General features: G+C 34.4%; 1 long non-coding RNA gene across 1 annotated transcript in view; it reads right to left on the bottom strand.

Annotated features, from left to right (window-relative positions):
* Window positions 1–620: 620 nt before the first annotated feature.
* LOC149152687 (uncharacterized) overlaps window positions 621–26,064 on the bottom strand; it is a 100,394-nt gene continuing 74,950 nt past the window's right edge. The window contains exons 2-4 of the long non-coding RNA XR_016262201.1: window positions 1,127–1,213; window positions 847–963; window positions 621–746 (exon numbers count right to left, since the gene is read on the bottom strand). This is a non-coding gene — a long non-coding RNA (uncharacterized LOC149152687). The remainder of the gene's footprint in view (window positions 747–846; window positions 964–1,126; window positions 1,214–26,064) is intronic.

Below are 26,064 nucleotides of genomic sequence, written 5' to 3'. Positions count from 1 at the left end.
CAACTAGACAAAATCAGAATATCTTAAAATACTTATGTACAACGGATAGAAGCTTTCTGTGTATTGTTGTACCTTATTGTGAAGTAAAACTGTGATCAGCAATCTAATAAAAGAAAGTTAATATATTGAAACTGTCCTTGTAGCCCCTTTATAGACAAAACAATGGCTAAAGTTATATTATTGTAGCCTAAGTCATTTAAACTTGCTGGAATGTTTAGCCTTCAAAGTAGCAAACCTAGTAGGTTTAGTGAGAGCAATGGTAGTTGAGCATATATGCTCTATGTATTGTTTTCGTGACTTGAACCCACATGCTTTCAAGTCCTTTGGCGTGATTTTGGTCCTTTTAACCATAGCATCAACATTTATCTTTTTTGTTTTCTGTGGAAATTAAAACATTATCAATAAATATCAAAATCCACATAGATATAATGAAAATATACGGACCATGTAACGAATATGAAAAGACAATTCATTGACTAGCTATCAATAAATATCAAAATCTATATAGATATAATGAGAATATGGTGAACATGTAACGCATATGAAAAGAAAATGCATTAACTAGTCATAAAAAATATGTCAATGTTATTATGAGCTAAGATATGTAGTGTATAACTTACCTCTCTTAATTTATCTTGAAGTGTAGGTGAATGCCGCAATGGTTGAGGAGAATGTGATTTTTGCTGAGTATCATGTCCACCATCATACATGTGCAAAGGTGTTTTAGGAGATGTATATTCATTACTCTGAACATTAGATTATACATAGATATAAGTATGTGACTCAAATAGAATTAAATGTAAAAATATGATAAAATTATAAGAGTATAAATAAATATAATCTTACCTTGCATTGTGACATTGGACGTGAAGATGGTTGTAGCATTTGAACCATTTCATTTCCATTTTTCTTAAGGCTTCGACAAGGGGTTTTCATTGATTGTGATGGTTCCAAAGGGAACACCTGCACCATAAATAAGAAATACACACACACGCATAATAGAAAAAAATCAAGGATAACGATATATAATACAGAACATCCATTTCTCATCCCACATTATGGTAAAACATAACAATTTATATATTAATGTTTTTAGTGGAATAGGCTATATGGATTAAAAACTTACTGGCCCAGTAACGCCTTGAAAACCTTGAAATCTAGGTGAGCGTCGTAATAGTTGGTGGCTTGAATTTGGGGAATTTTGTTGATTAGGCTATGTATATCAATAATAATGAGAAATTAGTATACAATTATAATAAATATAAATATTATTTAATGTTAAAATGTCTAAAAAATTAATATATGAAAAAAAATGGACTCAACTGTGTTGTCATTGGCCTGATTAGTTTCATCAAAGTTTAATATATGGTTGTGCCCATCTAATCCTTCTTCCCCCACATCATCGGGAACCTCAGTGCTTGCTTTCTCTTTTAAAGAAATATCTATGCGCTTCATTGTCTCCATACGTCTACGAGGTAGGCTCTGATCCCAACGTTGAATTTTTTCACAAATCCTTTGCTTTGAAGTATCATTAAGCTGATCAAATGTAACAACTGACTGTGAAAACAAGTTTGAATGAATTTAGTCCACAACAATAAATTAATATTAATAGAAAACATATACAGATAAATACTAATAAATACTTACAGCTGAAAGAATTTCTTCATTGAAAATATTAATAAAAAATCATATACAAATAAACACTAATAAATACTTACAGCTGAAAGAATTTCTTCATTGACAAATCTTTTATATGCTTGTTGTTGTGCACGACATAGCCTTGCATCTAAATCATATTGTATTTTGGCATTTTGCCTTTTAACTACACTTGTTGATTTGACCGCCCATGTAGCATTTGAATCTCTTACTCGACCTCTTTGACGTGGAGGAATTGGTGGGAGATTGTGGGTGGTAGCCCGATGACGATTAAGGCCATATAGCTTAGATCGACTCAAGTTCCCCGCACAACCACCAACAAGACAAGTGAACACTTTCTTGGTGCCTTTGATAGTTACCTCCCATTCATGTCTAATTTCCTCCATTTTCTTACTTCCTTATAAATGAATATGTAAACAACAATGTTGTTAAAAACATCATAAAAACAATTTAAAGTAAAAATCAATAATCATATCTATTTTTTTGTGGTTACCATAACTATCCGGCTTATCCCAGCATCCTCATTCCACTTAAAATTAGAAAGGAGAAAAAAATCTTGGACAGTCAAGGCTTGTAAGCCTCCGGCAATTGTAAGGCCATTACTGTTGCACATCCGGTAAGGACAAAGTCTGTAAGTGCTTTCATCAACTGATTTTAGTCTGAACATCTAAAGTGTTAATATTTAATGTAAATAATGTCAACTCCCATTTCTTTACTTCTCCATTTCTTCCTATGACATCAGATCCTTCTGTTGTTTCCATGTGTACCTCATTTCTTTATTTCTCCATTTATACTTATTAGATCAAATTTATCTACTGTTTCCACTGTGTATATATACTCACAGTGTTAATAACTAAACAGATTCCTTAACAACAATATTCCACATTTATTAGACTATGCAATTGTTTTGTGATTTTTTACTATGGTTTTCCATTTCTCCATCCAAACAGATGACACCAGATTCATCTACCAATTCCACTGCGTATAATATACCTACAGTATATAATATAAAATTGAATGAAATGAGGATAGGTGATTTTCTGTAAGATTTTGCGGATATAGGAAACACGAATACTTATTAATCAAACATTTAATTGAAAATTTTTACGATCCTAAAGCAGATTTTTGAGAAAAACAAATCATTAGGAGAAAAATTTGAATCGTAACAAAATTATAATTATATTCAAAAATTTAAATCTTTTTTTATCAGGTTGGAAAAAATAAATTAGAGTGAGGAAAAAATTCTATCTATTCAGAATCTTTAAATGCTTGCTTACTACATTTACGATATTTAAATGCTTTTGCTCACAAGATATTTGACTAAACATGCAGAAAAAAGATTCTTTAAAACTTTAATTTTCCGTCAATGGGAAGAAATTTCGATTTTCCTAACTAAAATTCCGGAACACGGTTCTTCATTGCCTCATAAAATTTTGCGAGCGCTGACTTCATCAAAACCCTAATTTTTTTTAAAATTCATCTAATCGAATGAAACTTGAACCTTTTATTAATCAAATTCCAACCAAAATAAGATTTTCACAGCCATTTGGCTTTGGAATACTCCTTATAATTAACCGTGACCAGGACCGATGCTTGTGAGAATGATGAACAAGATTCTTCTTGGCACCGCATTCTTAAGGAGTCAAATAAAATTTATTCCGAACTGTGAGTCCAGTTGTGATCTAAATTTGGCCATATATTACTGCTCCAGAATAAATTTGCTATCTTTTACGAGACAGTTTGGCGGAGTGAGCAAATCGAGCTGTAATCTCTGAATCTTTAAAATACATTTAAATCTTTAAATCAATCGAAACGTGTTTCGGAATCTATGCTAAATCAATTACAGATCATTAACCAGGGAAGAGTTCATAAAACATGAAATGTCGTTCGGAATCTATTTGAAATGCTAGGGCTTTGTCGCGTTGCATATGGCTTTTTAAAATACAGCTTCGAGGCATTAAAAGGATGCGCACTAACCTTACGAAAAGCAATTTTCGATCACCAATGGCCAGCTGCATATAGTTTCAAACTTTCAGTAAAAGCTCCTCTATTATTGAAATTCTGAGATGTATACTACATTTTCAAAGTTTCAGTAAAAGTTCTATCATTATTAAAACGATGGGCCTTGGTTTTGTTCCTTCCTATAACCCGTTGGAGAGCCCTCACAGTTACAGTTCCAATTCCAGATCGGGTGTCGCATTCTAAATTTTATGCGTTGTGCGCTGATTAAAGGGAGATTTATGTGCTGGATCGACGCTGATTGCGTTGAATTGAAGAATGCTTAATTGCTAGGATCTTTTCACCTATTGAGTTTGTGCTATGAATCCAAATCGCTCGAGATCGATTCCAGTCTTAATTACAGTAAATAAATCAAGTTAAAACGCAGCCAGTGTTACATCTGATAGGAATTACAATTGCAGAAGTAAAATTTAATGAAGCATTGGGAAATATATGAAATTACCCTGTCTTGGAATGTCAATTGGGCTATATGCGCTGAAATTACTGAAGATTGGGAGGAATTTCGGGCCGTCTAGGTTGCTACTGCCACTGCTAGACCATGCTGAAAAAGAAAGGTATTCAGGGGTATACGATAATACTTGTATACGCGCAAGACAGAGGTCGAAAGAGCGTTTGAAATCTTCCGTCCTCGAAGCGCTGCATGCACTGAATCACCTTCTGTAACCTCTCCTCCATTCGTCGGAGTTCAATGGTTGTAACCACTCCTCTGTTCACCGGAGTTCAATGCGTGAATTGTCGGGAGTTTGAATTTCCAGGAGGATGGTTGGTAAGGTTCGTAAATATGCCTCAGGTTCATAAATGTGCCTCATCAATACGCCAGAGTGGAGGCCAAAGTGGAGGCGGGCAGGGTCGATGGGTAGGAGCACGACAGACGACAGAGTCACCGGAGAGGGATGCATGCCATGATCCATGGTCGAGCATGTAAGGGCGCCATGACGTCAAGGAGGTTGTCTGCCGCTGTTAGAGGGTGTAAGGACATAGCATTAACTTTGCTATGGAGGTGGAAATAGGAACTGCCGAGCAACAGCTCATTCCTATAGATTTATTTATGATTATATTACTTTTGTTGACGGCCAATTAATTTTGGTGTTCAAAAGCACATGGACATTGCATCGTCGCTTATATAAACTGGCATGAGGCATGTTTTGGAATCTTACAATCAAATCATACCAATTAATAGTTTTTAAAAAAATGCGCTCTCCTCTTTGAAAAAAGTAAATGACCATGTGCATATTGTTGATAAAAATCTATAGGAAAGTTATTTGTAAAGACATAATGGGAGGAGTCAATCTTCCTCTTTGATTTACTGATCATTATTCCAATTATATTGTTTTCTAATCAATGAAACTTAAGACAATAATGTAAGGGAGAGAATTAATTAAATTGAATCATATTTAATTTAAAGCAAATCATTTTTTAAACATTTTGCTTTAAATAATATAAATTGGAATTTAGAATATAATTAATTTTTTTTTTTTTATAAAACCATTAATGTACCTATATAGTTAATGTAAATAATACACAATTGAATTATTAATTAATGTAAATAATATATACTTGAATTTAATATAATTAATTTGAATAATTTCTATAAATATTATAAATAATGTGTATATAGATTTAGATATACGAATTATTATGAGTAAACATACACGAATAAAAAAAAAAAAAAATTATACCTTAAAAGATTTGATCGTTAAATTGAGTGCTAAATTTGAATTTAAAATAAATTGAGATAAATAAATTTCATAACATGTATTGATATTAAAATATAGAAAACAAAAAATAATACAAGAGGAATTTGGGTAAAAAAACCTTAAGCCATAATTTCTATTCTCACATTGTATTCATCTTTCAATGATACAAATATATATTATAATTATGAAACCACCTCAATTGCACTCACCTTGACACCTCACTAAAATATAAGGTAAGATGAGACAAAATATGATCTAGAAACATACTTAGGATAACAACTATATCCCAAGATGTTAAATACAAAATGTGGCATATTAAGACTTCGTGATTGTATATAAGAAAGAGGTTAACATTTCCCCCTCAATTATAAGTCTAATCAGTAATACCCAATGCAACATAAACATGACATAAACTGGCACCATCTCCAAGACATCATGTTGAAGCCCCTAATTTGAGCCTCAATGAAGAACTGCTTGAAAAACTGCCAAAAATAGATATTGAAAACTCTAATATGAAGAGAACACACCAAGAGAATTGAATCAACTGCAAGTATGACACATACATGAAAATGCTTGACAACTCAATCTAATGCCAATTTGTAATGCAAAATATCCATCTATCCCTTACCGGGTCAAATGACCATCCAAGTGAAAAAAAATGTCCACAATTTTCTCTCAATCAACATTGTAATCTTATATCCTATGTATGATTCAACAACAAAATATTGAACCATAATTCTTAAATTTTGCTTGCCCATCCAAAAATTTCATTGTGTTGTTGAAACTTTCAGTCTAACAAAAAATTTCAATTTCATTACTAATTCCACCCTATGTCAGCTAAAAGGAGAGACCACATGTAGTTTTTGTTTGACCACTAACCATCTACATTTAATCTTTGAACCCTCCCACCCTCCTTAAAATGTAGGAGAGTTTCAGCATTGTACTCTCGTTTTAGGCTCATGAGAGTACCATCTTCTTTTCACTGTCAACTACAATATTTATCTTCTCTCATGATCAAATTCTTCAGTAAGATGTAAATAATCGTTTAGATATTGACGACCACTCTCGAGGATCAATCCATTGATAATCAATCTCCAATCTTGTTGGTTTGTTTCTTTCGGAACATATCTTTGACAAATGGTTCTTCTTGCCACAATGGCGACAAAGATAGAGATCAAAATAATGATCTTTCATATGGCCAATGTGATTGCAATGTTGGAATTTATCTTTCCCCTCATTGTTTTTGATGTTTCTTTATCCAAATAATTGCCATTGGAACACTTGAGTGGCCTTGAAAAATTGCAATATGCAATTTGTTATCATATTTGACATATCCTAATGCATGTCATTTTTTGTTGCATTGGATTTCTTCCCATGGTCTTATGATTGTATTTTAAAAACAAGGTTGAGTTTGATCATGTAAAACTTCTTCATCTTCTGCACTTGAATTTGTTTCGCTAAGTGACTCATGAAGAGTTTAATGAACTGAATCATCAACATCATTATCATCGCATTCCTCTTATTTATCATCTTCATGATCATCATCCTCCTACTCAAAAAGGGGGTTGTTATGAAACATTACTATTTCAGAATTTTTTTGTTGAATTTTATCTTGAAGAAACTGAATTTTATTTTGAAGAAGATTAAGTTTATCTTGGTTTACTTGCAGACAATTTACCACTGATTGGAGAGAATTTTTGCGTGGAATGATTGTGACGTGTTTAGTTGTGATTATCAAAATATTTAATAATTCTAATGACTCAATACTTCACTATATTTGATCTTGGAATGATTATGTTGTGTTTAGTTGTAATTAGCAAACTATTTAATAATTATAACGACTCAATACTTCACCACATTTGATCTCGCTTGCTTGAACTATTGAACTTACTCACTTGCATTTCACACTCACTTGATTTTTGCTTCAACAATATTGGGGGTGTTGAATACGACCAAAAATGAACCCAAACTAATGATTGTTAGAAACCAGTGAACACCCAACATTTTTGACTTACATTGATTCAATAGGTGTCGAGTTCAATAAAAAATGCACCTAACACAAGTCAACTTCCAAAAGAATATTATTTGCAAGTTGCAATTTAATTTGGTTTATTTGACACTTACAAAAACTTTGCAAGTACACTATTAATAATTTATTTTGATTTGTCATTAAATTTTGAAGTAGTTGATGCCACTTAAACACATTATTATGAGTTGTGGTTGCTCAATTGCATGTGCTTTTCTTGTTTGTGCTTGATTGTCCTTCATTAAATGTTCTTTGTAGCTACTTGCTTACAGGTACTTAATCACATGTTCATATGGGCTTTAATTTAACTAAATTTCCTTGTACCTCATGTGAGTTGCATTATATGATATGTTGCAAGTGTGTCAAAACTAGAATAAAAAAATGAGCTACATCAAGAATCTAAAAAAGGAAACAAAATATCATTAATTCTCGTATTCAAATTTCAAACCTCATCAAGAACAAAAAAACATCAAAACAATTATTTTTATTATGATTCTTATATAAGTAACTCTCACACTTGAGAACAAATCTTCATGGGAGACACTCAACCCTTTATTCTATAATGACTGGTTGTTGTTCATCTTTCATGGCACTCATTTTCAGAATTATAAACCAAAATGTGATTATAAATATTTAACCGGAATTAATCTTACAGAGAGATATAGGAGACTTGAACAATATGTGAATCAATTAAAGGAACATACAAAAAACTCAAATTAAATGTGTGGAAAAATGCCAAACAACCAACTGAATCTCTTAGAAATAATTTTAAGTTACGGGGCGCAATCCAAACACTCAAGTTGAATTTTGATTCGGGCTTGCTTGGAAGGAACATGATCTGAGAGGATCAACAACTCACGGCCTTGGAAGGTGAGCGCTCATGCTCCTCATTCAAGTTACAAGGGGGGACTACCAGTATAGATTGATACATCAACTATATAGTCCACAGGCTTTACTCAACATAGAGGTTTATGAAATTCTGTGAATCGACTCAACACACCAATTCTCATGCAACTTTTTTTTTTTTTAACATATATATTTTCTTACAGGTCCATGCAGTGATTATCACACTTGATTCGTTCTTTGAATTGCATCTCATCCTCATTTCTCAAAGATTTCATTAGAAAATTCTAACAACAATTCTGCACCATCAGTTTAACCATCAATAATTTTAGCATACCTTGAAATGTTACATGCATAAGAACATTTGCACTTCTATAGAATCTTAAAAAATGTAGTACAATTTCTTATTCAACTAACTTCCTAGAATGGCCACCCCAACCTCAACATCCAAGGATCGATACTCAGGCACAAAAGGGGAAATTTTCCTCTAAATATCGATTCAAAACCTAAAACATAATGAATTTGAGGCCAAACAGAGCTGATAGAGCTCCAATTTCAACTAGATCACCACCTAACTAAACATATTTCTCAAATTTTTGGCCTAAATAAGACTATACAAAGGTCCATGTAGTTCGTTTCACCTTGGTCTACCCATCCGCGCATGGGTCTAGAGAGATCATCTTGCAATTTTCCCTTCAATAAATATATCTGCAAGCCACAAACATGAGATAGGTGTTCAATTCCACTTCAAAAGAAAGAGAAACAATAATTATAGACCCATGATTTTGTTTTTCTTATCTCTTCACCACCAAATGGATAGATTTTTGCCTCTAATCTCGTGCCTGCTCTAGGGAAAGTCTAATTCGAGTTTTGGAACAATGGAATGATCTGCTTGGGAAAATCATGAAGGATATCAACTTCACTATGTGTTGGGAACATATACTATCAATATAACCACTAAATCGATGAGCTAGAAAATATACTTCTCCAAAATCATTTCAAGCATCAAACCCCTTCTATATTATGCCTTTATACCTCTCAATAAAATAGCAATTCCGCATCTTTAGCTTATTGTAATCTTCCTATTTCCATCACATGCATGTAAATTCATTTGACTGGAAGATGAATATGGATGCTTTTGTTTTTCCCATTTTCCTCTTCATCCATCGCCATCAATATTGTTTTTGTTATTAACGAAGAAGAGATAGAAAGTGAGTTGGGTACAATTTCTAGGTGATGTCACTGGTGTGTGGAGTCCCCTTGCTGGAATGTTTGTTTTACTTAGCCTATGCACCATGGGCATGGAGGCAGTGCCTATATACTAGCAAGCAAGACAACAAGCAATTGGGCTATGCAAGCCAAGAAGAGTTCGAAAATGTCCTTTATCTTTGTTGCCTCATGAATTCTATATATGAAGACAACCTAAGGAAAACCAAGTGGGCTCCCCTGTGAGGATACTGGATTAGTTCGAAGTGGATCCCCAAGAAAGTCACTTACAAGAAAACTTAAGGTTGATCTTCTCATTATGTTATCTATTTGGATCATGAAAATTGTTGCATTGTGCAGGAAATCAAAGGCTTGAACATAGTGACGGAAAGTGATTATGACTTGCTCTGATACAAAATCTCAGCAAGGTTGGAAAGGGAAAGACAAAGTTAAAGGTAAATGGAAGCCAAAGTGAACAAGACCTTAGGATGCGAGTGTGACAGAAAATGATGCACCTTACAAGAAGTTTAATGGACCTAAACCCAGAGAACAACAGAATAAAGGTGAGGGTAAGGGATGATTGCAGTGTTGGACATGTGGTAAGGAGCATCTCAAGAGAGATTGTTCACTGAATTAAGGTGGTAGGCCTCATATTTATAGTGCACATGGATGCACAGATAGTTGGGGATGTTGGGCAGAGTATTCTACAGATTTATGTAGCATTAGATAACAGGCAAGAGGATCACCAAGCATCTATTATCGATATGGATGGTAAGATTTTTGATAAAGTTGTTTCTAGTTTGATTGACCTTAGATCTAATTATAGTTATGTAAGTCCTAACTTGGTGGATAAGTGTGGTTTGAATAAAGAAGTGCATGCTGAATATTTGTTAGTGCAATTGGCTATAGGTACAAAGAAGAGATTTCATCATTGGGTAAGAGGTTGTGCATTTAAGTTGAATGGTATGCCTACCTCAACACATTTGAATTTCCTACCTTTGTAATCATATATTATTATTTTGGGTATGGACCGATTGTATCTTCATAGAACTAAGGTGGATTGCTATGAAAAAAATATTGAATGATTGGATGACAATGGGGAATAGAGAATCTTGCAGGGTAATAAGAAAGCTACATCAGTTAGAACGGTGAAAACTATGCAGGTAAAAAAAATTCGGAGGAAAGGGTGTGTGTTATTTGTAGTGCATATTTATAGTGATAAAGGTAAGGATGTCGAGGATGAAGAAGTTATGAAGAGGTACGATCTTACAGTAGTTTTAGGATGTGTTTCCAACAGATATTTCAGAGTTTCCAGCTAACAGAGAAGTGGAATTTTCCATTGAGTTAGTACCAAGGGAAGCACCAACATCACAGGCACCATAGAAGATGAGCACACCTATGTTACTAGAGTTGAATTTGTGGATAAAGGAAATGCTTGACAAGGGATACATCAGGCCAAGTGTATCACCTTGAGGTGTACCAGTGTTGTTTTTGAATAAGAAGGATGGTAGTCTTAGGTTATGCATTGATTACATGCAATTGAACAAGGTCACCATCAAGAACATGGATCTGTTGTTGAGGATTTATGACTTTTTTGATCAGTTGAAGGGAGTGGCAGTGTTCTCAAAGATTGACTTGAGATCTAGATATCATCAGGTAATCATTAAAGAGGAGGATATTTACAAGACTTCTTTTCAAACCGAGTATGGGAAGTATGAGTTTTTTGTAGCTCCATTTGGTTTGACTAATGCTCCAACTACTTTTATGTGATTGATTAATAGTGTGTTGCGTCCTTATTTGGACAAGTTTGTCATTGTATTACTTGATGATATACTGATATATTCTAAGCATGATGAACACTTTGGAACAATGTTGAGATTGCTAAGAGATCATTAGTTGTATGCCAAACTTAGCAAAGGAAGTTTCTTTCAGACAGAGGTACATTACTTGGACATGTTGTTTCCAAGGAAGGTATAGTAGTGGATTCAGAAAACATAAGAGCAATCATGGAGTGGGAAGTTCCTAGAAATGTGGATAAGGTAAGATCATTTATGGGACTAACATGTTATTATAGGAGGTTCATCATGATCTTCTCTCAAATTGCATATCCTACATAGGGGATTCACTGGGGGAGCAAGACCATACCACGTGGATTCATATTGGGGGATATATATTGAGAAAAAATGACATAATATATTGGGGTATATATAAGGGGTAAAGGGTTTTTATATTGACGGGTATTAAGGCTACGAAGTAATTAAGCTCATTAAAGAGGAAGAGTGAACCTAGGGGGATTAAATGGGTAGTGGATTAGGAATATTAAATGACGATATTACTGTTTAATTATTTAATCGTTGATTTTTTTATGTCGTAGGTAGTTGTTACAAGTGGTATTAGAGCCTTCAAGTTTCTACATTGAGGCCTGAATGGATGATCATAGAATAACAAATGTAATTGTGATGCACAGAGAAATAACATTGACACAGCATGAGACAAGAAGCAGGATCTTCCCGCTATAGAGGGATGACCGGGCATAACCCTGAGGTGTGGGTACAGCTGGGAGAGCCACATCAAAATACAAATGTTATATTACTAGAGACAATCCAACAATTATGAGCTGAAATGTTGAATTTACAAGTAGACAATGAAATATTACAATTTGAGCAGGAAACGATTATGAAAATTATATCGGATAGGTAGAATAAAAGAAACCATAATCCCAACCAAGATGAGGAAAATAGAATCGAGTCACATAGACAACAAGAGGAACATCCATATTCGAAGGGAGGGCGAACTGGCCACGAAGAAGAGTTTGATAACGTATCTGATAAGAAAGGATTTAAGAGAGAGAAAACCAAACTTCAAGGGGAATTTAAGAAGATCAAACCAACGATATATAATGGAGAGGTTGAGGAAGCGGTAGAGGCATGGTTAATCAACATGAACAAATACTTTAAAATATACGAATACAGTGATAATTTGAAGGTGAGATTAGAAATATATCAGTTGTAGGGTAAGGCCACTTTATGGTAGGAAGAAATTAAAACAATCAGGGAGATTGATGAAAAATAAGTCACGTGGGAGCACTTCTAGAAGAGTTTCAAGGATAATTACCTAAATGAGCGATTTTATGATGACAAGGTGAAAGAGTTTCATGACTTGAAACTAGGACAACAATATATGGACGAGTTCATAGCTAAGTTTACCTCCTTGTTGAGATATGTTCCATATATTCTAGAAGAGAAAGCTAAATTATAGCGCTTCATCAATAGTTTACCAAGCTATATGAAGGAAAAGTTGGAATTTTACCATCCTAAAATGATGGATGACTCAGTTAGAAAGGCTCAAATTTGCTATCAACAGATGAAGTAGAAAGGCGAGGGCACCAAAAATTGGACTGGTAAGAAGGGAAAAAGAAATTTCCCAAGTAGCAAGAGCATGAAGAATGGTTGTACCAGGTAACCAGGTTGGAAAGGAACAGGTGGATTTGTAAATAAAAATCAGCAGAGGTATAGACCCCACAATGAGGTAAAACAAAGCGAAGCATCTAGTAGGCAGGAAACTAATCAAATTCCTAAACCTCCTTTGCAATGTTGGGGTTTTGGGGAACCCCATTACTACAAAAACTGTCCCCATTGAGGGAGATCGGAACAAGTTACAAATGTTCAAGAAGCTTCTATTGTTTGTGATTTGGCAAGGAACATACCAAGGACTACCGTGACATTAGAGGACCGACAGGCAGAATATCAACCATCGATGGTGGAGCTGCAAGGTAAAATATCCAACCAACCTGTTTCCATTTTGATAGACTAGGGTGCAACCTTAAGTTATGTTAGCCCGAGAATAGTTGATTTATGTCATTTGACGAGTAAAAAGTTTAGAAATCCTTGGTTAGTCTAGTTAGCGATAGGAGCTAAGAGAAGAGTCAACACAAATATAGATGAATGTGTAATTGAATTGGCTGGACAAAGAATTAACGCAAGGTTAAATGTGCTGCCATTAGGGTCCTATGATGTGCTGTTAGGTATGGACTAGTGTTACACAACATTTTGTCACACCTCCTGCACTTGCCTTTGACATACCCCAAAGTACCTGAAACATGACCATAATGCAGTGTACTTACTTAGATATGCAGCCCATATCCTTCCTAGAACATTGATTAGAAAATGCTTTGATCTTTCCCCTAAAGAAATAGCTCCAAAACCCTAATTTTGAGACTCATCGGTCTTATGAGGTTAAAAATCACGATGGTCTGTCGTTGCATCACGCTTGAACCGCGATGGCATCACTCTATTCCCTTGTATACCCACGATGATCCCAAAAAAGGCAATTTTCCCAAAGAGGATGAGAAGCTTCGTGATCTAGAAGCTTCCAAAGTGGCGAGCTAGAGGATGTTCAGTGTAGATGAAGTCGAATTCTCCCAACTTGGACTCTTGGTATTATCCCTATGAGCTACGTCCTTGACATGAGGACCTAATCTTATCTTTGGAAGTTCTAACTCCCTCTCCCAACCTATAAATTCCTCCTTTCCCATTCCCAAATGGTTGGTCTATGTCTATTTGAACCCTTATGCCAAGATTGTGCCTAAAGACTATTCATTAGACTTGGAGGAGTGCTTGGAGATTTCTTGGCTTGGACTTTGATTACCACTCAAGGAGAGCCCTTCAACATCAAGGCTTTCGATGTAAGATTCCCTTAATTTCTTAATAATATATAACTGTTGGTTCATCTTCCCAAAATATATATGTTCATGTATTATTTAGCTTGACATTCCTTGATCAATTAAGTAGGTTTTTATTGGATTTTCTATTGGTTTTGGCATGCTTTTCTATCTCTTGATCACTTGTGTAGGTCCATAAATGCTGAGAGAATCAGGAACAAGTCCGTGACACAAGCAGTTTGAGGCCCTCAACAAGGAAACCAGAATAACATCAGAACAAGGTAGGTCATCTCTTTCGTTCTACTTTTCAATTATAACCTAGGAAGATGTCTAGTTGATTGTCACTTCAGTTGCTAGACCCAACCATTGGGCTAGAGGGGTCTTCTCTATTTGCAGACAGGATTAACCTTGTCAACAAAATGGAGGCTCCGTTGGGGACTCCACCTCGAGGAACAAGTGGCATAAAAGGATAGCAACTAGTTCTGGTAATGATGCAACTGCTAAAAAAATTTAATGGTCAAGAGGTTGGCTAATAATACCACTCATCTCAGATTTTCCTCAAGAAAGGGTAAAACAACCAAGTGAAAGCATATGATCGGCCAAAGAGATGGTGGTGTTCGAATGAAAAAACCAAGGCTCATTTGAAAAAAATCAACTGATAAAAACAACAACCACGAGATGCAAAGAGGGAAATGGTTTCATTTTTTCACAAGATTGAAACATGAGAAAAAATTCTACTTGGATTTGGTTTCATTTTAACAAAAGCTTGAAATGGAAACGAACTATGCTTGGATTTGGTTTCATTTGTACACAATCTTGAAACAAAGATAAACTATGCCTGAGATAAGTTTGCATGCCCCCTGCATAATGACTCAATTCAAGGAACATGCCCCCCAAGATTCATATCATTCACCTAAGTGGATGGAATGAAGGTTCACTTATGAGATCAAGTGAAAGACTCAATTGGGATTTTAGGAGATCTAATCAAAGACTCGAAATGGAAGGGGATTTGCTTCATTTTTTAATGAGATTGACACAACAAAATAACCATGCTCATGACGCCTTGTTTCATTTTTTAATGAGGTTGACATAGTAAAAGAACTATCCTCATATCCTTTGTTTCATTTTTTAAGGAGCTTGAACCAAGACAAGGAAATCTACTCCGTATCCATTATTTCATTTTTTAATGAGCTTGACACAGGACAAGGCACTCTGCTCCTAGGTCCTTATTTCATTTTTTTAACAAGATTGACACAAGACAAGGAACTTTGCTCCATCCTTTTGTTCACAGACCAAAAGAGGCCATGGCTTCCAAGAGGTTCTCATCAGTTAGGAGAACAACACTCTGGAAGGGATACACGTCCAGGATCCAAATGAAAAATCGGGCTCCAATTCTCCCAGCACATGGTGTACTACATCACCTACTAGATCATTAGTAGATGTGGGAATGGAACAGGTGGCAACATAATTAACTTGTGGCGGGGGTGATACTGCTTGCACATAAGAAACATTTAGGGATTATGGTTGAGTGGTAGCTGATTCAGGACCATTAAATGTAAGCTAATCAATGATCACAATGTTTCCTTCATGCGGGAAACACATCACTTGAAAGAGGGAAGAAACAAGAGCTCCCATGACGTAAAAATAGTCACGACCAAGGAGTAGACTAAAATCCAATGGGCCTTGTACAACCATCACGTCTATATAGATAGTCTTTCCTCCCAAAGTAATAGGTAATTTAGGAAGGATCCCCAATGGTTGATTGGTTCCTCTGTTAAAATCTAACAGATTATGGGTGACGAGGAAAAGTTGAGGAGAACCCAAATCTTTCCAAGAAGTTTAGGACATAATACTAATAGATGCACCCTCATCTATGACCATGCTAGGTATAGCCATATGGTAAGCCTGTATTGTGATCTGGAGAGGCAGATAAGACGGAAGGCGATATCCTTCCAGTCGACTCCAATCAAAAGAAGTGACTAAACTACTCAGAGGGGGTGTCATAGGAACATGAGATTTGACTTCTTACTCGATGGGAATAGGAGAAATTATCTCATGCACCTCATAAACATAAGGGTTTACCTCAAGTTCATTCGAAACTAAAGAAACCAGAAGAACCTGAGTAGTATGAGGTTCACACTCTACTAGAAAGGTACGGTTAACTGAAGTTAAAGCCAAGTCACCATTTTCTCAACCAATGGATGGTCAAGAACGTACTCACGAGACTCAATTTCAGAGAGAGTGAGATTGACCAAAGATGACTTTCGATCAAACACTGGATCAACTAATGAAGGATTAGGGGAAAGCTTTCAATACCCACATGGAAGACGAGGTTGAGAAGCCGTAAGGTTTTCCAACTCTTTGGAAGCTTCATCCATAAGAGGACAAAGGTGAATGGGATGATTCGCTACACACAACTTACAAGGAAATTTGACTTTTCCCTTTTTCCCATTGGATTTACTAGTTGAAGGCTTATCACCAACATGATTGCCAGAGGATGATGACAAAGGTCAATGTCAACCTGTAGACCACACTTCTAAGACCTTGGGAATACCAGGAAAATTCCAAAGAAGGTGGTAACCCTTACATAACATGTAAGGGAATTTTACTTTCTAGGGATCATTGGAATATTTTTCTTCATCAGTTTCATCCGTGGCAATGGCTGCTTGGTTTCCCCCTTGCTTATTTTACTTCTTCCTCTTCGTCCTCTTCTTCTTCTTCTTCTTAGCTTCCTCTTTACTAGAATCCAAACTTTCACCAGCCAAAGAAGAGACAAGGTGAAGAAATAGGCGAAGAAGTCGAGGGGTCAACTTTAGGATCAACATGAGGTTGATGTTGTTTAGGTGGAGGAGAACTCGGTTGAAAAGCAGTTTTGACACTCGGAATCACCGAGGTCGAAAACAACCAAACTGGCAGACCAATGGTCAATCCAGGAAGGGATAATGTTTCCATGTAGGGAGCACTAGTATTTCCAAAATAAGGAAAATGACTAGGATTCCCATCAGAGGGGTTTCCAACACTGTAATCATCCCTTACCCTCACCTTTATTCTGTTGTTCTTTGGGTTTAGGTCCATTAAACTTCTCGTAAGGTGCATCATTTTCTGTCACACCCACATCCTGAGGTCTTGTTCACGTTGGCTTCCATTTACCTTTAGCTTTGTCTTTCCCTTTCCAACTTTGCTGAGATTTTGTATCAGAGCAAGTCATAATCACTTTCCGTCACCATGTTCAAGCCTTTGATTTCCTCTAAGTGACTTTCTTGGGGGTCCACTTTGGACTAATCCAGTAACCTCATAGGGGAGCCCACTTGGTTTTCCTTAGGTTGTCTTCATATATAGAAATGATGAGGCAACAAAGATAAAGGACATGTTCGAACTCTTCTTGGCTTGCATAGCTAATTGCTTGTTGTCTTTCTTGCCAGTATGTAGGCACTACCTCCATGCCCATGGTGCATAGGCTAAGTAAACACACATTCCAGCAAGGGGACTCCACACACCAGTGACATCACCTAGAACCTGCACCCAACTCACTTTATATCTCTTCTTCGTTAATAACAAAAATAATATGGATGGTGATGGATGAAGAGGAAAATGGAAAAAACAAAAGCATCCATATTCATCTTCCAGTCAAATGAATTTACATGCATGTGATGGAAATAAGAAGATTACACTAAGCTAAAGATGTGGAATTGGTATTTGATTGAGAGGTAACAAGGCATAATATAGAAGGGGTTCGATGCTTGAAATTATTTTGGAGAAGTATATTTTCTAGATCATCGGTTTAGTGGTTATATTGATAGTATATGCGCCCAACACATAGTGAAGTCGATATCCTTCATGATTTTCCCAAGCAGATCATTCAATTGTTCCAAAACTCGAATTAGACTTTGCCTAGAGTAGGCACGAGATTAGAGGCAAAAATCTATCCATTGGTGGTGAAGAGATAAGCAAAACCAAATCGTGGGTTTATAATTATTTTTGCTCTTTCTTTTGAAGTGGAATTGAACACCTATCTCATGTTTGTGGCTTGTAGATATATTTATTGAAGGGAAAATTCCAAAATGACCTCTCTAGACACATGTGTGGATAGTTAGACCAAGGTGAAATGAACTACATAGACCTTTGTATAGTCTTATCTAGGCCAAAATTTTGAGAAATATGTTTAGTTAGGTGGTGATCCATTTGAAATTGGAGCTCTATCAGCTCTGTTTGGCCTCAAATTCATTATGATTTAGGTTTTGAATCGATATTTAGAGGAAAATTTCCCCTTTTGTGCCTAAGAGTCAATCCTTGGATGTTGAGGTTGGGGTGGCCATTCTAGGAAGTTAGTTGAATAAGAAATGGTACTACATTTTATAAGATTCTATATAAGTGCAAATGTTCTTATGCATGTAACATTTCAAGGTATGCTAAAATTATGTGATGGTTAAACTGATGGTGCGGAATTGTTGTTAGAATTTTCTAATGAAATATTTGAGAAATGAGGATGAGATGCAATTCAAAGAATGAATCAAGTGTGATAATCACTGCATGGTCCTGTAAGAAAATATATATGTAAAAAAAAAAATTGCATGAGAATTGGTGTGTTGAGTCGATTCACAGAATTTCATAAACCTCTATGTTGAGTAAAGCCTATGGACTATATAGTTGATGTATCAATCAATACTAATAGTCCCCCCTTGTAATTTGAATGAGGAGCATGTGCGCTCACCTTCCAAGGTCGTGAGTTGTTGATCCTCTCAGATCATGTTCCTTCCAACCAAGCCAGAATCAAAATTCAACTTGAGTGTTTGTATTGCGCCCCTATCTTAAAATTATTTCAAAGAGATTCAGTTGGTTGTTTGGCATTTTTCCACACATTTAATTTTAATTTTTTGTATGTTCCTTTAATTGATTCACATATTGTTCAAGTCTCCTATATCTCTCTGTAAAGATTAATTCCGGTTAAATATTTATAGGCACATTTTGGTTTAGAATTCTGAAAATGAGTGCCATGAAAGATGAACAACAACCAATCATTGTAGAATAAAGGGTTGAGTGCCTCCCATGAAGATTTGTTCTCAAGTGTGAGAGTTACTTATATAAGAATCATAATAAAAATAATTATTTTGATGTTTTTTTGTTCTTGATCAGGTCTGAAATTTGAATACGAGAATTAATGATATTTTGTTTCCTTTTTTAGATTCTTGATGTAGCTCATTTTTTGATTCTAGTTTTGAAACACTTGAAATATATCATATAATCCAACTCACATGAGGTACAAGGCAATTTAATTAAATTAAAGCCCATAAGAACATGTGATTGAGTACCTATAATCAGGTAGTTGCAAAGAACATTTAAGGAAGGACAATCAAGCACAAACAAGAAAAGCACATGCATTTGAGCAACCACAACTCATAATAATGTGTTTAAGTGGCATCGACTACTTCAGAATTCAATGACAAATCAAAATAAGTTATTAATAGTGTACTTGCAAAGGTTTTGTAAGTGTCAAATAAAGCAAATTAAATTGCAACTTGCAAATAATATTCTTTTGTAAGTTGACTTGTGTTAGGTGCATTTTTTATTGAACTCTACACCTATTGAATGAATGTAAGTCAAAAATGTTGGGTGTTCACTGGTTTCTAACAATCATTAGTTTGGGTTCATTTTTTGTCGTATTCAATACCCCAATATTGTTGAAGCAAAAATCAAGTGAGCGTGAAATGCAAGTGAGCAAGTTCAATAGTTCAAGCAAGCGAGATCAAATGTGGTAAAGTATTGAGTCGTTATAATTATTAAATAGTTTGCTAATCACAACTAAACACAACATAATCATTCCAAGATCAATTATACTGAAGTATTGAGTCGTTAGAATTATTAAATAGTCTGATAATCACAACTAAACACAACATAATCATTCCGAGATCAAATGTATTGAAGTATTGAGTCGTTAGAATTATTAAATATTTGGATAATCACAACTAAACACATCATAATCATTCCACAAAAAAATAGTCTCGAATATGTGGTAAATTGTCTACAAGTAAACCACGATAAACTCAATCTTCTTCAAGATCAAATTCAGTTTCTTCAAGATAAAATTCAACAAAAGAATTCTAAAATAGTAATGTTTCATAACAACCCCCTTTTTAAGTAGGAGGATGATGATCACGAAGACGTTAAATAAGAGGAATGTGATGATAATGATGTTGATGATTCAATTCATTAAACCATTCATGATTCACTTAGCGAAACAAATTCATGGGAAGAAATCTAATGCAACAAAAAATGACATGCATTAGGATATGTCAAATATGATAACAAATTGCATATTGCAATTTTTTCAAGACCACTCAAGTGTTCCAATGGCAATTATTTGGTAAATAAACATCAAAAAACAATGAGGGGAAAGATAAATTCCAACATTGTGATCACACTAGCCATCTAAAAGATCATTATTTTGATCTCTATTTTTGTCGCCATTGTGGCTAGAAGAACCATTTGTCAGGGATATGTTCCAAAAGAAACAAACCAAGAAGATTGGAGTTTGATTATCAATGGATTGATCCTCGGGAGAGGTTGTCAATAGCTAAACTATTATATACATCTCACTGAAGAATTCGACCATGAGAGAAGATAAATTTTGTAAAAATATGACCCAGGTTATCCACAATATTTTGTTTATCATATCGACATTTTGAACCCCAAAGGGGATCCATCATTAGGACAGAAAATGAGTGAAAGACTCAGAGAAGAATTTACCAACCAAGAAAAATAAATAGAAACCTAATGGCTGATAAGTTAAAGTAGAATCCAACTAATTCATTAGTACTAAAATATATAACCTATTTAATTTTGTTTTATTTGTTTTAATTTAATATGAATTACTAGATAATAAAATTAATTAATTCATAAGTTTATTTATTCCTTGTTTTATTTTAACATGATGTGATATAATTACCAATTATAATTAGTTTTGTTATGTTTTACTTTTATTTTGTTTTGATTTTGATTTTAATATGAAATCTCATTATATTATGTTACCTAGTTAAATAAATAGTTTATGTTAATTTTAATTCATATTATTTTTATAAATAATGGATCTGATTAATTTTTACTTTTTATTATTACTGAAATAAATAAATTAATATAATCAATTAATTCTTTTAAATGCCTTATTAATAAAGTAGTAAATATTAGATTTATTTTATTTTATTTTCAATAATTTATAGAATAGTCTTATTTATTTTTTTAATGTTAATGCTAAACCTATGTCATTGAGGGTTAATTTTATATTTTATTTATTTATTAGTTACTTAATATATTTATGTTAATAAATTTTTTGATGATGGTGGTGGTCGTTAACGTCCACTGAGACCAAATTGGTCTGTTGGACCTATAATTTTCTTAGGTCTTAATTGTTTGGGTTCTCGTCATTCTTGGTGAAATTGGTGATGTAGCTTTCTTTTTTTTCTCTACGGTCTTCCAACTTCCTTTATCTTGCATCTCCTTCATCTCTTTTGGTTCTTGGGACATTGGTGTCTTAGCTTCGCGATCTGTTGTGTACGTCCTTTTGAAGATAGTCGGAGAAGAAGCTTGGTCTAGGATATCTACTTTGCTGTTAAATGAAGATTTATTTTGTGCGGTATACGAATCCTCATCACTGTTGATGCTTGAGGGTTGTCGAGTTCACTTTTTTGCTGTTGGGCGGGGCTTTCCCTGTGCTTGTCTTGAGAGTTGTTTCTTTCTTGCCCGATTTCCTGCGATTCAGAGTTTAATAATTAATCACCTTAATTAACTTATAATAAAGTTAATGATTATTATTAATTTATTATTCCTAATAATCATTACTTTATTTATTTATTAATTTATTTGTAATAAATAAAAATTTATTATGACAAATAAGTAATTATTAATTCTTTAACCAACTTTTAATTTATATTATTTTAACCAATTAATTAATTAATTAACTAAGAGAGAGAGGTTAGAAATTAAGGAGGGGGTAGGGGACAAACCTGATGTACTACTCCTCGAAAGGTCTAGAGGATTTGATATATCTAATCAGGGGGAGCCAATTTCCACTAATCTTGTTCCCATTGTCCCTATTGAGGTTATGTGGAACCTTCATAATTTCAATAGCCTTTCTGATTTTTCTCATTTGATAATGATCTTCCCTTGCAATAATTTTGGCATTCTCCAAACACACATGATGCTTGGTTTTGGAGGAGTGCTTCGCAAGAGTTGATGTACAAGATCTCCCATTCTTAATATCTGCTCCTTTCTCTTTAAGTCTTGTTTTCAAAGACCACCCTGTCTCTCCATTATAACTTTTTCCGCATGAACAATCAATCTTATACACACCCTTGAGCTGCTGATGATTAATATTATCTTTAACAGACTTCATTTTCTGCCTAATCATTCCACATGTTGTAAACTGAGTGAATATGTCCTTCTTTCTTAAAATCTTAGTGATTTTATTTGTGACCCCTTAAATGAATGGAAGGTACACCTTCCCGCAACTTTCTTTTCCGTAGTTATCTCGGGCACCCTTGGAGAGGACCTTCTCTTGAGCTCTTTTTATGGCTTTATTGATATTAAACTCCTTGTATCCTATATTTTTAAAAACAGAGGTTAAGTCGTTAATTTCTTCATTAAGGTGATCAGAGTCAGAAATTCTAAGAGCCCTAACATCAAGAGTGTTTGAGATGCCAATTTTTTGGGCTGGATGATGGTATGAATCATCATGGAGATAGCTTTTTGTCTATGTTTTCTTCCTAAAACTTGGAATCCTAAAGTACCATCCTCCTTTCTACTGGCTAGGACATCTGGAAAAGGAAGTTTACCATTTCCTTCAAGCTCCACAGTAAACTTGATTTCGGATGATATAGAGTTAAGATGATTAAAAAACTTCTCAAGCTCAGCCATTCCTTGAGTCAATTTTAGGTTGGTGTCGTCCACAAATATTTTCCACCATGCCGGTTTCAAAGGGTATGAGTCAAGGGCTTTTCTTTCAAAGTGTTCCATGAATAAGTTGGCGACAATGGGTGAAAGTGGGGATCCCATGGCAACTCCCGATATTTTCTCATAATAATTGTCTTGAAAACTAAAGAAAGTGGAATGCAAACAAATTTCCGCAAGTTTAGCTGTATCTGGATGAGTGGCTTCTTTTATAACATGAGCAGCTTCATCAAGAGGGATCTTTGTAAATAAAGAAACAACATCAAAACTAACCAGAATATCATCCTTATCAAACTTTTCATTCTTGATGAGTTCTACAAAATCATTAGAGTCTTTTATAAAGGAGTCTGTGTTTCCAACTAGAGGTTTCAGGATCCTAGCCACATATTTAGCTAATTCATAGGTGGGGGAACTAATGGTGTTGACTATTGGTCTAAGAGGGACCCCCTCCTTATGAATTTTTGGTAATCCATAAATTCGGGGTATGACCTCACTAGATGGAATTAACCTCTTTTTTATTTTATCATCAAGGTTTGATCCCATGACAACCTTCTTAACCTGCTTAATAACCTTGGAAGTGGGGTTGGAGTAGAGTCTTTTGTAACTACCGCAATTTAGATGTTCATTCATTTTATGAATGTAATCATCCTTATCTAAAACAATAGTTGCTCCTCCTTTATCTGCCCTAACCACCACTATCTTGTCATTATTACGAAGGGACCTAAGAGAAACCTTTCCTTACTTATTTAAATTACCCTTTGGCGGCTTAGCTTTCATCATTATAAGGGCACACTCTTGTCTTAGTACTTATTCGTCATCCAGTGAAAGGCCTTGAGTCCCATTCTCAATATTGCATATGATGCTTTCAAATGGAATGTTCTTAGGAGAGAACACAAATCCCAAGCCTTTGTTAAGGAGTGAGAGTTAAGGAGGAAAGATTAATAACCTTCTAATAGGCATTGGTTTTGAAACCCTTACATCTGAGACATTGGGATTCCCTAACCCTTTACTAAAAACAGATCTATCAATTGTGTTGTTTTTATCTTCAAAACTGCGCTCACTTATTAGTTCCATAGTGCTACCCTTATTGTTTCGGCAACCGGCATTGATTTCGATTACAGGCTCACCCCTAACGCTGTTGTAATACCTCCCCTCATAACCTATGCTTCCTCTAATATGTTGGTCACTCTCATTGCTAATTATCCCTTCACCTTCCAGATTTTCAATGTCGTCCTCATAGTCTGGACATTCATGCTGCCTCCTTTCGTGCTGGCTCTTGGTCGGTAAATTCTTCTCTTAGTCTATCACTCATTTTTTGTCCTAATGATGGATCCCCTTTGGGGTTCGAAACGTCGATCTAATGAACAAAGTACTGCGGATAATCCGGGTCATATTTTTCTAAGAAATGACCATGGAAGTTTAAAATTCAACATGAATATTGTAGTTGACAATGAAAAGAAGATGGTACTCTCATGAGCCTAAAACGAGAGTACAATGCTGAAACTCTCCTACATTTTAAGGAGGGGGAGGGGGGTTCAAAGATTAAATGTAGATGGTTAGTGGTCAAACAAAAACTACATGTGGTCTCTCCTTTTAACTGACATAGGGTGGAATTGGTAATGAAATTGAAAATTTTTGTTAGACTGAAAGTTTCAACAACACTATGAAATTTCTATATGGGCAAGCAAAATTTAAGAATTATGGTTCAATATTTTGTTGTTGAATCATACATGGGATATAAGATTACAATGTTGATTGAGAGAAAATTGTGGACATTTTTTTTCACTTGGATGGTCATTTGACCAAGTAAGGGACAAATGGATCATTTTGCATTACAAATTGGCATTAGATTGAGTTGTCAAGCATTTTCATGTATGTGTCATACTTGCATTTGTTTCAATTCTCTTGGTGTGTTCTCTTCATATTAGAGTTCTCAACATCTTTTTTTGGCAGTTTTTCAGGGAGTTCTTCATTGAGGCTCAAATCAGGGGCTTCAACATGGTGACTTGGAGATGGTGCCAATTTATGTTGCATTGAGTATTACTGTTGAGACTTATTATTGAGGGGGGAATGTTAACCTCTTTCTTATATACAATAATGAAGTCTTAATATGCCACCTTTTGTATTTAACATATGGGGATATAGTTGTTATCTTAAGTATGTTTTTAGATCATATTTTGTCTCATCTTACCTTATCTTTTTGTGAGGTGTGAAGGTGAGAGCAATTGAGGTGGTTTCATAATTGTATTACATATTTATATCATTGGAAGATGAATACAATGTGAGAATAGAGATTATGGCTTAAGGTTTTTTTACCCAAATTCTTCTTGTATTATTTTTTGTTTTCTATGTTTTAACATTAATACATGATATGAAATTTAATTATCTAAATTTATTTTAAATTCAAAAATAGTAATTATTCTAAAAATCAAGCCTTTAAAGATCAAAATTTTTAATATATATATATATATATATATATATATATTATAATAGGAGTACATTATATATTAAAAAATTTGATTACTCACAATAATTCATATATCTAAATCTATATACACACACATTGTTTATAATATCTTTATAAAAATTATTTAAATTAATTATATTCTAAATTTTAATCTATATTATTTATTGCAAAATGTTTATAAAATGATTGGATTAAAACTAAATATGATATTTAATTAATTTTAAATTAATCATGGTCGTAAGTTTCATTAATTAGAAAACAATATAATTGGAATAATGATGAGTAAATCAAAGAGGAAGATTGACTCCTCCCATTTAGTCTTTACAAATAACTGTCTTTTAGATTTTATCAACAGTATACAGATGGTCATTTAGTCTTTACAAATAACTTTCTTATAGATTTTTATCAACCATATGCACATGGTCATTTACTATTTTCAAAGAGGAGAGCGCATTTTTGTAAAAACTATTAATTGGGATGATTTGATTGTAAGATTCCAAAACATGCCTCATGCCATTTTATACAAGCGACTATGCAATGTCCATGTGCA

The sequence above is a fragment of the Pinus tabuliformis genome, chromosome 9 (assembly GCF_031772625.1).
Source record: "Pinus tabuliformis cultivar Carrire ecotype Pingquan chromosome 9, CPIR1, whole genome shotgun sequence".
Classification (NCBI taxonomy): domain Eukaryota; kingdom Viridiplantae; phylum Streptophyta; class Pinopsida; order Pinales; family Pinaceae; genus Pinus; species Pinus tabuliformis.
The sequence above is the reverse complement of the archived record's forward strand: the minus strand, read 5'-3'. Positions and strand labels throughout refer to the sequence as shown.